Source organism: Falco biarmicus, chromosome 8, assembly GCF_023638135.1.
Source record: "Falco biarmicus isolate bFalBia1 chromosome 8, bFalBia1.pri, whole genome shotgun sequence".
NCBI lineage: Eukaryota > Metazoa > Chordata > Aves > Falconiformes > Falconidae > Falco > Falco biarmicus.
This window is the reverse complement of record NC_079295.1, coordinates 18,207,970-18,220,457: the sequence shown is the minus strand read 5'-3', so window position 1 is coordinate 18,220,457 and position 12,488 is coordinate 18,207,970. Positions and strand designations below refer to the sequence as shown.

At 43.7% G+C, this 12,488-nt stretch overlaps 1 protein-coding gene across 4 annotated transcripts in view; it reads right to left on the bottom strand.

Moving 5' to 3' along the window:
- SESTD1 (SEC14 and spectrin domain containing 1) overlaps positions 1-7,779 on the bottom strand; it is a 55,996-nt gene extending 48,217 nt beyond the window's left edge. Inside the window, exons 1-3 of one of the 4 annotated variants that reach the window (XM_056349314.1) lie at positions 7,480-7,779; positions 4,394-4,456; positions 3,624-3,726 (exon numbers count right to left, since the gene is read on the bottom strand). The gene's annotated coding sequence lies outside the window, so the exon portion shown is untranslated. Of the gene's footprint in view, positions 1-3,623; positions 3,727-4,393; positions 4,457-7,083; positions 7,130-7,479 lie in introns of those variants that run through there. The other 3 variants (XM_056349311.1, XM_056349312.1, XM_056349313.1) reach the window with 3 other exon arrangements.
- Between the last annotated feature and the right edge of the window lie 4,709 nt (positions 7,780-12,488).

Below are 12,488 nucleotides of genomic sequence, written 5' to 3'. Positions count from 1 at the left end.
ACTGATAAATTTTTACCCTTGGAGCCTTTTAAGGCCTCAGAAAAAGGTAACTACGTATTTAGGGAAGATCAAATCAAGGTTTTATTTTTCTTTTTCAACCACTCTGTTCTTTTTGACTATCTGTAAAAGCTATTCATAAAAACAGGCATACTGAAGTTTTATATTATGCCCAATTTTCAAGTTGTACACAAACACTCCTGATTTTCCATTATGTGTTAATTCACACTAAAGAATTAAGAAAGTAAAAGCCATAGACTCAGTAGTTTTCATCAGTCATGTAAGCTTGTTTAATTTTAAAGCAAAATGCAATCATACAATGTTGGTTCCATTACACATGCACAATTAGTACTTTAACTCAGCAACTTGTGAAAGCAGATTAGAATAGACAGATTGAGTAAGTAGTCTATTTTTGGTTAAACTTAGGCTTAACAATTTGCTAGGCCATGATCTAAAACCACATTGCCATAGCAATGCCAAATTCAAGCTTGGAAAAACTCTTTTTCTTCTGCCCCATTTTTACTGAGTTTCAAGTGTTACCTTGTACACTTCGTCTTCTAACTATAGCTAATCATAGCATTTAGAAGAGCTGTCTGTGAACTACTTCCTCTATTTAACCCATCTTCCATATTCGTTTCCCACCCTTTTTCACCCCCTCAACATTCTGTGAGAAGTGAAATAAAAGATGAGTGGCAAAAAGACGTGATGAGCAATATAATCAATAGTGAACCAGCAAATGGAGAACAAGCGAATAAGAGAGGTTATGCCACGCAAGAAGAAAAAGACATTATGCTTCTAAGTTTTAACTTTGATCTCAAGTCAACTATTCATTTCACAGAACGGCAGAGCTTTTTCATCAGACTTAGCAAAAGCGTCAGAGGGACAGAAAAGAAGGAAGAGTACCGAGCACAAAAACAATGTAACTAAGGATGTGCAATAACATCTTCATGTACAGCTGTGAAACACCATACTGACACCTCAGCCTTTTCATACAAGAAGGGCAAGCACAGGATGCTGTGCGGCAATTAGTACTCTCTGAAAGAATAGCACTTTGGATTCAAAGGCCATTTCCACAGACAGCAATCTTGCTTCAGCCCCAAGGAACACATGCAGAAGTTCATAATGGTGCTACAACATGACATATAGAATGATAGCTTGCTGAAGTTTTCTACCCTTTCCAGCCTCAGGCCAAGCAAAATACACATGGTATATGTTAAATTACAGCAGTTCTCAGGCTTCTTCAATCTAGAATAGTACAGAAAATAAGTCACAGGTTTTGGATGCAACTCCACATTTCCTTTTCTGCCACATTTCCAGAGAGAGACCCCGTGTTTACCTTCCTGCAGAATCCTACAGCTTGCCCTTGTAGGATGTTACCACAGGCAGCAGAGGAGGCTGATCTACCTTACACCCTCTCTTGCAACAGGCAGCCAAAACAGCAGAAATTGCAGTAATCTGGTATAGTCCCAATTCACTTCACAGCATCAAGTGACCACAGAATGGACAAATGATGTAATTTGGGAGGTTGCTTTTTCCACCATTTTCTACACAGCAATAGGTCAATTGAAATGCTATGTTACAAGTACAGCACAGATATTTTATTTTCTTTCTCATCACACCTCCCTAAGACCCATAAAAAAAATAAACCTCATGTTTAGCTCTTAAAATTTCACGTAGAGATCATGTGGAAAGAAGACAGAAATCACACAGACTGTAAACTCTCCCACAGAAATAGTTATTGAGTCACAGGACGGGAGGAAGAAAAACAACCAATCAATAGTAAAATAAAACATCATACTCTTCTTCTACTTCCCTATATTAAAAAAAAAAAAAAACAAAACAAAACAAAACACCACACACCAAAAAAAAGCAAACAAGTCACAAAATCTTGCAAGAATGAGCTGGGGGAAATGAGTACCTTATCACCAGTTCTTCAAGGAACTGTCCAAAAGCAGTCTGTGATGAAAGATCACAGAGAGCTTTCATGCCTTCAATACTTCATAGAACTGGCTAAGACAATGGGAGGAACGAGATTGGACAATTCAAGCCATAAGCAGCCAAAGACAAACAGCTGCACTGATGAGCGCAACTGTTGGCAGTCTGGAACAAATGAAAAATAACTTTCCTCTGGGGTGCAAGATTAGAACTTCTTGTTCCTTTTATAACAATTATATAAGAAAATCTACAACTTCATAACAATACACATACTTGGCATAAGTGCATGTGGCTCAGGCCCACAGGAATCACTTCTCAGCTCAGTATAGTGACACCACAAGAGAAAGGAAACAAAAAGAAATGCTGTTCTAAACCAAAAGCCATCAAGAATGGCAGTGGCAGGGGGTAGGAAAGAGCAAGGAACTGTTTGAGAAGAGAGTAGAGCTGGCTGCATGGACGTAAGTGTAGCAGACAAAAGCAGTCATCCTTTTTAGGCAGAGAAAACTGACACAAAACAAGAATAAAATACATGAGAGGCTAATAAAATGACTGTTTATAAATCTCTAAAACTTTGGGGTTGATACCTGACAAAAAAGTTCCCAGCTTAAAAGTAAGATTTTGTGTGGACCTCGAAACATCCTGAACAATTTCCTCTGTATTTAAAAAATAAAATAAAAAATTACAGCAGTGGCTTCCACCCCCACTGCACAACACACAAGGTAGACAGAATGATGATAATAATAAGAAAACCTTCATCAGAAGTAAGTGATTTGAGAACTTTGCTAATCTTAACCTAACATGAAATTACAAGAGATTAAAATATGCCAGATCTGGTACATAAATACCTTGTTCATTCACATTTTTAAGTTTCAAAATTTTTCAGAATTACACAAACTTATTGCTCTTCAAAATAAAAACAATTATATGCTGTCCTTGAATTACTATGTGCAAGGGAAGTAAATCTTTAACTTGCACAGATGTCTCCAGTCTTTGTACTCATGTTAAAAATTCTGAACATTTCAGCTGCAAACCACAAGTTAAATAGGCCACAGCAACCACCTGCAGTAACCACAGCATCTCTCTCTCTCTCCCATCCTCTCAAAATAAAACATGTAGCATTCCACTATCATAAATAAACGGCCACATGCTTCAGAGAACATAAAATCAAGCTCTCTTGACCTGCTACCTGGAACACCTCTCATAGATGTAACACACATTTTCCATTGATACTGTTTCCTAGGGCCAAATTAGAATGTAACATGGAAGAAGGAGCAAACAGTATGCTAGCAGAGAGACAGAAAACAGACAACCCGCATTGAGGGTGTACTGATTAGAAAAAAAACATTGCTTTTACCAACAACAAAAAGTAGAGAAGCCATGGCACCTTTCATCTACGTATTGTGTGTACATCCTGACCCTTCCCCTCAGAAAGGGCCATTTATTTTCTCAAGTGCAGCTGTACACACCATTTAGTGACCAAAAAATTAACATCAAATCCATCATCTTATTCTTCCACCACCTTTTTCTTTTCTTGGCCTTGTCAACATTTATCCTTCACAATACCTCTCTAAGAGCACATCTCAAATTCAACTCTGCCAACACCATAGGAGTTCAGCTTTGCTCTGAATTCTCATGTGCCTACTACATCTATCTCTCTTGAATCATTGATTCTGTAAAGCCCTAAGTCATACCTTCATCTCCTCTTAACTATTGCAATTTCCTTCTTAATGGGTTCTTTATGTCCCAGCGTTCCAAACTTCAGCTTGTCCAAAATGCAGCAGCTCATCTTCTCACCTAGAAACAGGAAAACAACACTCCATATTGATTTTCACTTGCTTCCTTGTCAAGTTTAGAGTCTGCTGTATGGATATCCTCACTTCAAAAATCTCTCGTTCTCATTTAGTCTAAAGAGTACAAAGCTTTGCCAGTGCATTTTTCTGCTTGCTCACTCAAGGTGCTCAAGTCTCTCATTTCTCTTCTGCACACAAGCTTACCAACCCCAACAGAACAGCAACAATCTACCACAATGCTTTTAAAACTTCTTTCCTTGGTCTCACCCACAACCACAGCTCCCTCTTTAAATCAGAATTCACATTATCTCCAGTCACATACCTAAACACTCTCTAATACATTTGCAAACACTGCTTTCTGTGGGAGACATCGACACTACGTAAGACACTAACACAAGCCACAGATTTTATAGTGCCTAAGCCAAACTATGTAGCATAACTTTAGTATCAGAAGCTTTCTGTTATAGCACCTTTTAAAGATTTTAAAAGTCACAAGACAAAACCAAAGTAGGTAAGTTGAAGAAGGCATGCCTAAATAAGGTTGCACAAAACTAATTTCAAAGGTATTGTTCTATGCAGCATATTCATCAGTATCAAATCTTCATAACAACCAAATATATTGCATGAAAATTTTAAAGATCTTATATTTGGAAGAAATTGATCTTACTTACCATTGGTACTGGAATGCAATGCTGTCTGTTAGGGATACAAGTTTGAGCTCCGGATCCTGGATTCTATAAATTCAAATGAAAAAAGTATTGACCATATTTTTACATGTTAATACCCACTCTAAAACTTTATTTCCTCGGAGGTTAAACACAAGGATTTATTACAAAGCTGCATGATACGGGAGTTAACATCTCCATTCCATATTCACAAATACTTGTAAACCAGGCATTTGAGTTGAGTGGGATAGCAGTAATCCCGTATTTTCCACCAAAACATATGGTTGACATCAACATTGTTTATAATTAGCAGGCAATGCTCCTGAGGCAGCACCGGAAGCAGTGGAAGAGTAACAAGAACCAGAATCCTTGCAGTATGCTTTCAGTCAGAGGTCACCTAAAGAGTTTTAGGATAAATCAAAAATAGTGTTGGTATTTTTTGTGAAAAGAGGAAGAAAGTATTCCTACAAACTAAGTTCATCACTGCTATAAAATTTAGAGAGGCAAATTATAACTTGAATTAAAAAATGTAAATAGTCCCTATTTGTATTAGAAGATAAAGAATTAAGAGATGTGTCAAATGTAAAACCTCAGCAAATGCTTTAAAACTTGAATGAAACCTTGTAACTGATCAAATCCCACTCACCAACAAATCCCAAAACCTCAGAATTAAGTCTATAATGTATTACAGGCAAAGCCAAGATGCTAAACACATTTCATAGGTTTTACAGTTACTCAGATGCAGCAGTTATTACAGTCATCTCTCTCACAACAAATTTTAAATTTAAAAAAAAAACACTTCCATCACCAGAAGTTTTTGTAGTCAGGCAAACAAACTAGCAAATCCTCTAAAAGATGGAGAGAAGGCAAGAGTACACCCCTACAGATCAGGGACAAGAATATCAATAGCAAGTGCTCAAGACAGCTTAAATAGATACGTGATAGAAATCCTGCAACATCATTTCTTACCCCTGCAAGACCCTAGACCTTGCCTGCTTTATTAGAAGCTACCTACTGAAGACGTTCTGTATTTCCACAACCACTCATAGTCATTGGGGAATAAAGGTGCTCCTCTTCATACTCTATTCTTAAGGTCCCTTGACAGTTACGTAGCCCTGTATTCAAGTTCACCATCAATGTATCTAGTCTCTTCCAGAAGCAGCTCCAGTTCCCCTCCCTACTACCACTCCCAAGCAGCAGCCAACTGAAACCGAGCTAACTTCACACAACTGCTCTATTTTGCTGCTGGAAAATAACAAAAATCTAGGTACATCTCCCCTGCTTACATAAGCTTTACTGAGAAATGTGATTCCATAGACAAATTAAAATTATAGCCTGCAACTCCAGGAGACAACATGGCAGTGATTCTTGTGATAAATTTAAAAATACATAAATGCTATTAACTTTTGTTTCTAGGAAAACTGATGTTACAGGTCATCTAAACTCCAAATAAAATATCATCTATTAGCATACTACTTTACAAAAAACAGTTGACTGAGGTGATTTTACAGGATTCTTCAAAAGCAGCAATCTATGATGTAAGGAATTATGCAAAATCCTAAAATCCATCACTAAAAAACCACTGTAGTTGCTCCTAGTTCTGGTGGGCTTTTTTTGTTTTGCTTCAGGGTTTTTTTTCCCCCTGACAGAGCAAAGCATGATCAGCACCTTACCAGTAAGCAGTAGGCCTCTGACCAAGCTTCAGTTCTAATTCCATGGTCCACCTTCCCCCTTTTCTCCTCCTTAAGTTTCTGCTTGGTATAGACAATGGGACTAGGGCTATAAAAACTCATATTCATAAATGAGAACCCTTACTAGCACAGAAGTTAATCACCATCACCGTTCCTATAATGTAATAACTATTCATTATTTACTATATGCTGGATCTTAGCAGATGTCACAGAATGGGGAAAGGGGGGAGGGAGGGTGAAACCAGTGCTTCCTCATCACAGTGAATTTTAGTGCATGAACAAAGTCAACATCCAATCATTTGGACAATGCAGACACTGCAATATAAGAACGCTGAGACCCAGTATTTCCTTTGGGATGAAGATGAAAGAACTAATAAAAGCATCCACTAATATCCATCCATATAAGCCTCACCAATTTTGCTCATTAAAATAAATCACAAAGACTCACAAAACAAAGAACCATTCTCCACTAATTGACTCCACTCTGGCTTCCACACACTCGTTCAAATTCTTTAAGAAAAGAGTGCTGCAACGCATCCCCGTCGTACCACTGCCTGGCTGAAAGGCTGTGCATGGGTAACACGGGATGCTGCGGGCACTGGGGAAGGCAGGACTGCGAGACAATGGACCTGTCAAAACCCGAAGACACGGCAACCACGGCCGCCAGCAGCCACCGCCTCGGCAGTGACCCAGCCCGCCGGGCCGCGCTCCCCGGGGCCGCGGCAACCGCACGGCCGGGATCGCCCACCCGCCCGGGCCGCTCCGACCCGCCGCGACACACCGGGGAAAGCCCCCTGCGAGGCCCAGCCAGCCCCGGCCCCAAGCCCCCTCCCTCCTTCCCCAGCCTGCCGCGGCACCCGCGGGGCGGCCCGGCGGGAGGCGGCTGTGGCCCTCCCGCGCCCGCCGCCCGCACAAAGCAGGCCCCGCCACCGGCGGCCACTCGAGAGCCCCCCCCCCCCGCCTCCGCGGCCACGTATGTAGCGGCAGCACGAACAATACCCCAACCTGTTGCGTGGGTTCTCCTGGGCTGCACCGACCTGCCGTGCCCCCGGCCAGCGGGACACGCCGCGGGGCAGCGAAACGGGGGCGGGCGGGGGGGTTTAATGTGGAGGAGGCGAGCTCCGCAGCCAGCCGCCAGGCACCCCGTTAGCCCGCCCACCGTCCGCGGCGATGCAGAGCCGGTCAGGAGGCCGGCCGCGGGAGGGCTACCCTGCCGTAAGGCCGGGCCACCGCCGCCCCCCGAGAAGCAACCGCTGCCCGGCGGAGCGAGGCGCCCCACAGCTCCAGCGCCGCCGCCCGGGGAACAAAGCGCGGCCAGGCCGCAGGGCCTGCGCTGCGCCCGGGGCCGTCCCTCCGCAGGGCTGGGGCGAGGGAAGCGCCTCTCCAGACGCGGCTACTCACCCGGCTGCGGCGCTCCGGGTGCCCGGGCTGGGAGGACGCCGGCGGCGGAGCGGGTGGACGCGGGGCGGAGCCTGGACCCGCCCGCTCCGGCCAGGCTGCGGCGGCTGCTCTCGGCCGCCTCGCACCGCCTCGCTGGCCCGGCGGCAGCCCCCGGGAACGGGAACGGGGGCGGCTCCGGCCCCTCCCCCGTCGGCAAGGAGACGGCGAGCACCGCGCGCTGCCGGCACCACCCCCGCTCCGCCGCCCGCGCCCCAGCGCCCCCCCCCCAGCCGTGCGGGGCGCGGAGCCGCGGTACCGGCGGCCCTCCCGCGGAGCCGCCGCGGCAGCTGCGCGGGACGCGGCCGGGCCGAGAGACGGCGACGCGCGGCCCCACCCCGGAGGAGACAATGTGCCGCCGCCGCCCCGCTAGGGGGTGCCGAGCGCTGCGCCCCGCAGGCCGCGGCCCCGCCAGGCACCGTCCGGGCGGGCCCTTTCCCGCCGCGGCCCCTTTCCCGGTGCCCCGGCCTCCTGTCAGCAGCGAGGGGCCGTTGTAGGTACCCGACGAGGACAGGCTGCAGCCCGACTGCCGGCGGGTTGCTCCAGCGCCAGCAGCAGCAGGCGTGCTTTACAGTTTGGAGATACGTGAGCGTGTGCGGAATGCAAGTCACATCGATCGCAGGTGAAAACAGGTCGCTGAAAGCGCTTCAGGCAGGTGCCAGTGTCCACCTGTGGCCCTTCAGTAATGACAAGGCAAACGCGTGTTTTGCTTCCCCCAGAGTGCAGCTAATAACCCATCATCAGGCCAGGCTCCTGGATAAACATCCTGAAACTCTGTCATGCCAAGTCTAAAATAAAATAAGCAAAAATCTGGAAAGAAACGCTGTGAAGAAAGCCAGCCAGGACACTTGTCTTGCTCTCAGTGTAACTGCCCTAGGTCAAGTTGCTGTCAGTCTTAAATCTCCTGTGGAATACATCATTTTCAGGCTACGTAATGGCTCTTAAAAAAAAAAATATCAGGTTCTGCAAACTCTGTCTTGACAGTAATTTTGCTCTTGTTATTTGCAGAGTGACTGAATTACCATTTACTGTATCGCATTCCAAATAATAAAAGCTGCCTCACAGAAGCTGGAACTGCTGGGGTTCTCCCCTCAAAACACAGTTTGCAAAACCACCACTGTTTGCCCCCTTTCCTGGTGGCTGCCAGTCAACATCTAACACAGCCATTGCCCTCAGCATTGCCATCGGAGCGTGCTTGTGCTACTGACCTCATCCCTGGCCTCTGCTGACTCAGAAAGCTGTCCCTCTCTCAGCAACGCAACCTGTTGGACACACAAGAGCTAAAGGTAAACAATTGTCATTAAAATTTTCAGAGGAGGCCTGTCAGCCTCAGGAACATACCTTTTCAAAAATAACCTTTCCTAACAACCCCTAGAGATAAACAGAGGTAAGTGAACCTTGGCAGCTTCCAACAAAAGTAGTTGCTGCAGAGAGCCATATAAATAATTTTGTAATTTACTAAATAAGGAAAAAATTAACAATATTTTTAAGTGTGTGCACTACTGGGTTAAGAATGCGCCATATACAACTTTTAGATCACTCTTTACATTTATGCTTACTTATTGCCTACCTGTGGTCAGAAAGTAAGACAATAGAAGCTTTTGCTATTCATCAACATTTACCTAAGATCCCATGGGCGGTAGGAGGAGAGAGGGGAGGAGAAATTTGCACCATAAGGATATAGACCCAACTTCTCCATCTCCATTTTCCTGTTATTACTGGAATCTCTTCTCTATGACTGAACGAGGCTTCTCCTGCACAGAGGATAGCAGAACTCTTGCAGTGGCTTCCAACGCTGTAAAGCAGAGCAACCTGAAAGTCGCTCTTGTTTGTACTCTGGCTGGAGCTATGCTAGTTTGGTATCAGGATGCTGTAATAGGTTTTTTGACTTTCCTTTTCCGTGTATACTCTGCTGAGTAGTTTGCCAGGACAGAACCTGAGATTATTAATTTCCTTTTGAGGTCATACCGACAGCTCAGAGTTGCAGTTAATTGCCTTTGCCATACAAACTGCCAGTAGGAAGGAATCACAGTACATTTTTGTATCAAGGATCCATTTGATTAAAACAGGCCTTAATATATGCTATTATTCTCCAGCAGCTATGCCAGATTTACTCAAATACGAATAAAAGTAAATAGGCTGAAAACATCCTGAGCTTTGGGCACTGTGCTGTGTGCTGAGACAACAGAGCCTTTGTTACAGGCAGAGCAGTGCTCACACAATAGAGTTACTGCTTCCAGCCTCAGTTGCTGAACTTCCAGAAAAAATCAGCCTTCAGAGAAAAACAAACCAACCACCCCCACACTTCTAGTAGAAACCAGTTCCTCACCATGACACTAGTCCCAGGTGCCACCAGGCGTGACAGTGGCCATGCTGTGCAGCACCTCATGGGTCTGCTGCGCCCCTTTGCTTTTGTTCCACTTGCTGCTGGGCACAGCCTCGCACCAGGCAGGCTGAAACCCCTCCACCTGGAGCAATTTACTCTGCTGCTTGCTTGTTATTTGCTTCCATGTCTCCATGCAACAGATAAGACAATTGTTTTTACCTGTAACACAAAAAAGGATGTGAGTAGTTAAATTAGTATAACCTAGCACTATTCAGTGTAAGTGGCTAGAGATGTAACTGGCAGACCACTGCAATTCATAAATGGTATATACAGTAAATAAGTAAGTAACTTGTGGGATTAGTGTAGGCAGGCACTGTTGAATTATAAATAAAAATTGTAGACTTCTTTGTGTGTGGAGCTTTATGATCATAACAAGATGGTATCGTCGTATTCATGGGTAAGCAGCAGAGACATCTACTACTTTAAAGCCTTATGTATTTGTCATACAGCCCGATTCATGTTGGCAAAACAGTGGGAAAAGTCCCTTCTATCTCGATAAACAGTATCAGGAGGTTTGGGAAGTGGAAGTGACAGAAAAATACAAGCATTCACTGTACATTCAAAACATCACAGAAACAAAAAGATCTGCTCCAATACTACCTATGTGAACTACCATTCACTGGCTTCTGAAGGTAGCCACATTCACCTGCTATTAGTATAAAAATTTGAAATGTCCTTTTAAACATATAATTTTTAATCCTGAACTGAGGAGTGATTGTTTCTTCTGAAACAGTTAGCACAAAGCCTAAAATTGTGCTCTTAATAGAATCTGAAACTGAAGTCCCAAATAGCCCAAACCTGTGAGACTGCATTTACTGATTAGCAGAAGCTGAAAGCTTGGCACTCTGCATAGGCAGCACCTAGCAGGTTTTGAAGAATCTAAGTTTTATTATATTTGTACTTATCAAAGGGTACAAAAAACAATCTTTTATATAACTATCTCATGTTGGCAATAATTTTGATGTTCTTCAGTTAAATTATTAAAAAAGAAGATGAAAGTTTGTTGTGTAAAGGTCTTTGCATGAGCGACATCTGTAATGAGAGACAGCAATGTAAATCTTCAAGATTCTGAAGAAACTGTGTGTGTGTCTGTGTGTGTCTGTGTGTTTTCTGTTTTTTCTTCTTAGTGTTCAGGTAGAAACAATAAATGTTCTCTTCACTAAGATCTTCTTACTGTTCAGGTAGGAACAATAAAACATACCCTGATCTCATCGTATCTTTCCAAGATAGAGGCTGTTGGGTTGTATGTCCTGCAGCAAACTCTGCAGCGACTTTTATTACTTTGTTTAATTACTTCTTATTTTCTATAAAATACAGTCATGATAACTTGTCCTTTCCTTCCTACTGAGGAAATAAGCACTTTCTTATAAAAATAAAATAGAAACCTAAAAGTCTTCATTGCCTGAGTAGCTACCTGAGAAATGTTTAATGGGAAGCAAAGCTATCTGTCGTCAGTATCTTGCTGCCCAGGTTTCCTAAAGAACTAACATAGTTTCATCACAAATTTATTTCATCTTGTGAAGGAGAAATGGGTTATGGCTGACAGTAGACCCCAAACCTTCAAAACACGGGGGAATGGCTTCCTTTCTACACAGGAAATTGGTCCACAGGGTCTGGCCTGAGTCTCCTGTGCCACAACAAGGCTATGGCTCTCGATCCCATCTCTGTAGCTTCGGTCAGTAGGCACATGACAGCAGGATGGAGATGGGCATGTCTCAGGTCACATTTGTGGCTGCAGGGGAAGGAGATGAGAACCAATTTACCTGTCATATTAGGTGCTTGTGCTGTACCACTGAGCAGGTTTGGTGGGATGTCTACAGCATACTCTCTTGCCTGATGGCTCTATCTGATCAGGGATTACTGCTGTGCTGCTTGCTGAAGAAAAGCAACAACTGTACTTACCATAATAGTTATCACAGGAGGCGTAACAGCTCTGAAAAAAACATGACTCTGAAATGCTAACTATAGACATAACAGAGAGAGTGCTGATAGTCAGTGACATTTTGAGTGACTGCTACAAAGCACCTAATGTTCTGCTGGAACCATATTTGCAGCTTCGTGCTGCTTTCTTCTGCTTGCACCAAAAAAGAAAACTAGGGATTTTTCTAATGAGACTTGATTACTTACTCTCTCCCTGAAACTTGCTTACTCTTTGGCCATGGGTTTATTAGCATTAGCCTGTAGAAGAAGCTACATTCGATACCACCACCATTTTTACTTACATTAGATTTAAATTTTATTTCCAGCTTCAGAATGAACAGCAAAAACGAGATTAGACGGTAATGTATGTCAGTGATCAAGTGAGTGTCCTGTACTGTAGCTGTTACTTCGTGTGGGCTTAGGAAAGGGGAAGGCAAAGATGGCTTTACACTTTTTGTGTGCATTCTGATTCTAGATTCTAGTGCAGTTCTGACCAGGAGGTATTAATGAGCATGTTCTTGAGAAAAAACTTCTGTAGTTTTCTTTTGGGGGTCAGAAGGGGGATTATTTGGAAAGAGAATAAGTTGAAAGGAGTTTCCCAATATGTTTTCTGTACGTCTAAATAGCAAATCTTTCCATGATAACAAGAACTGGTCGGTTATGGATT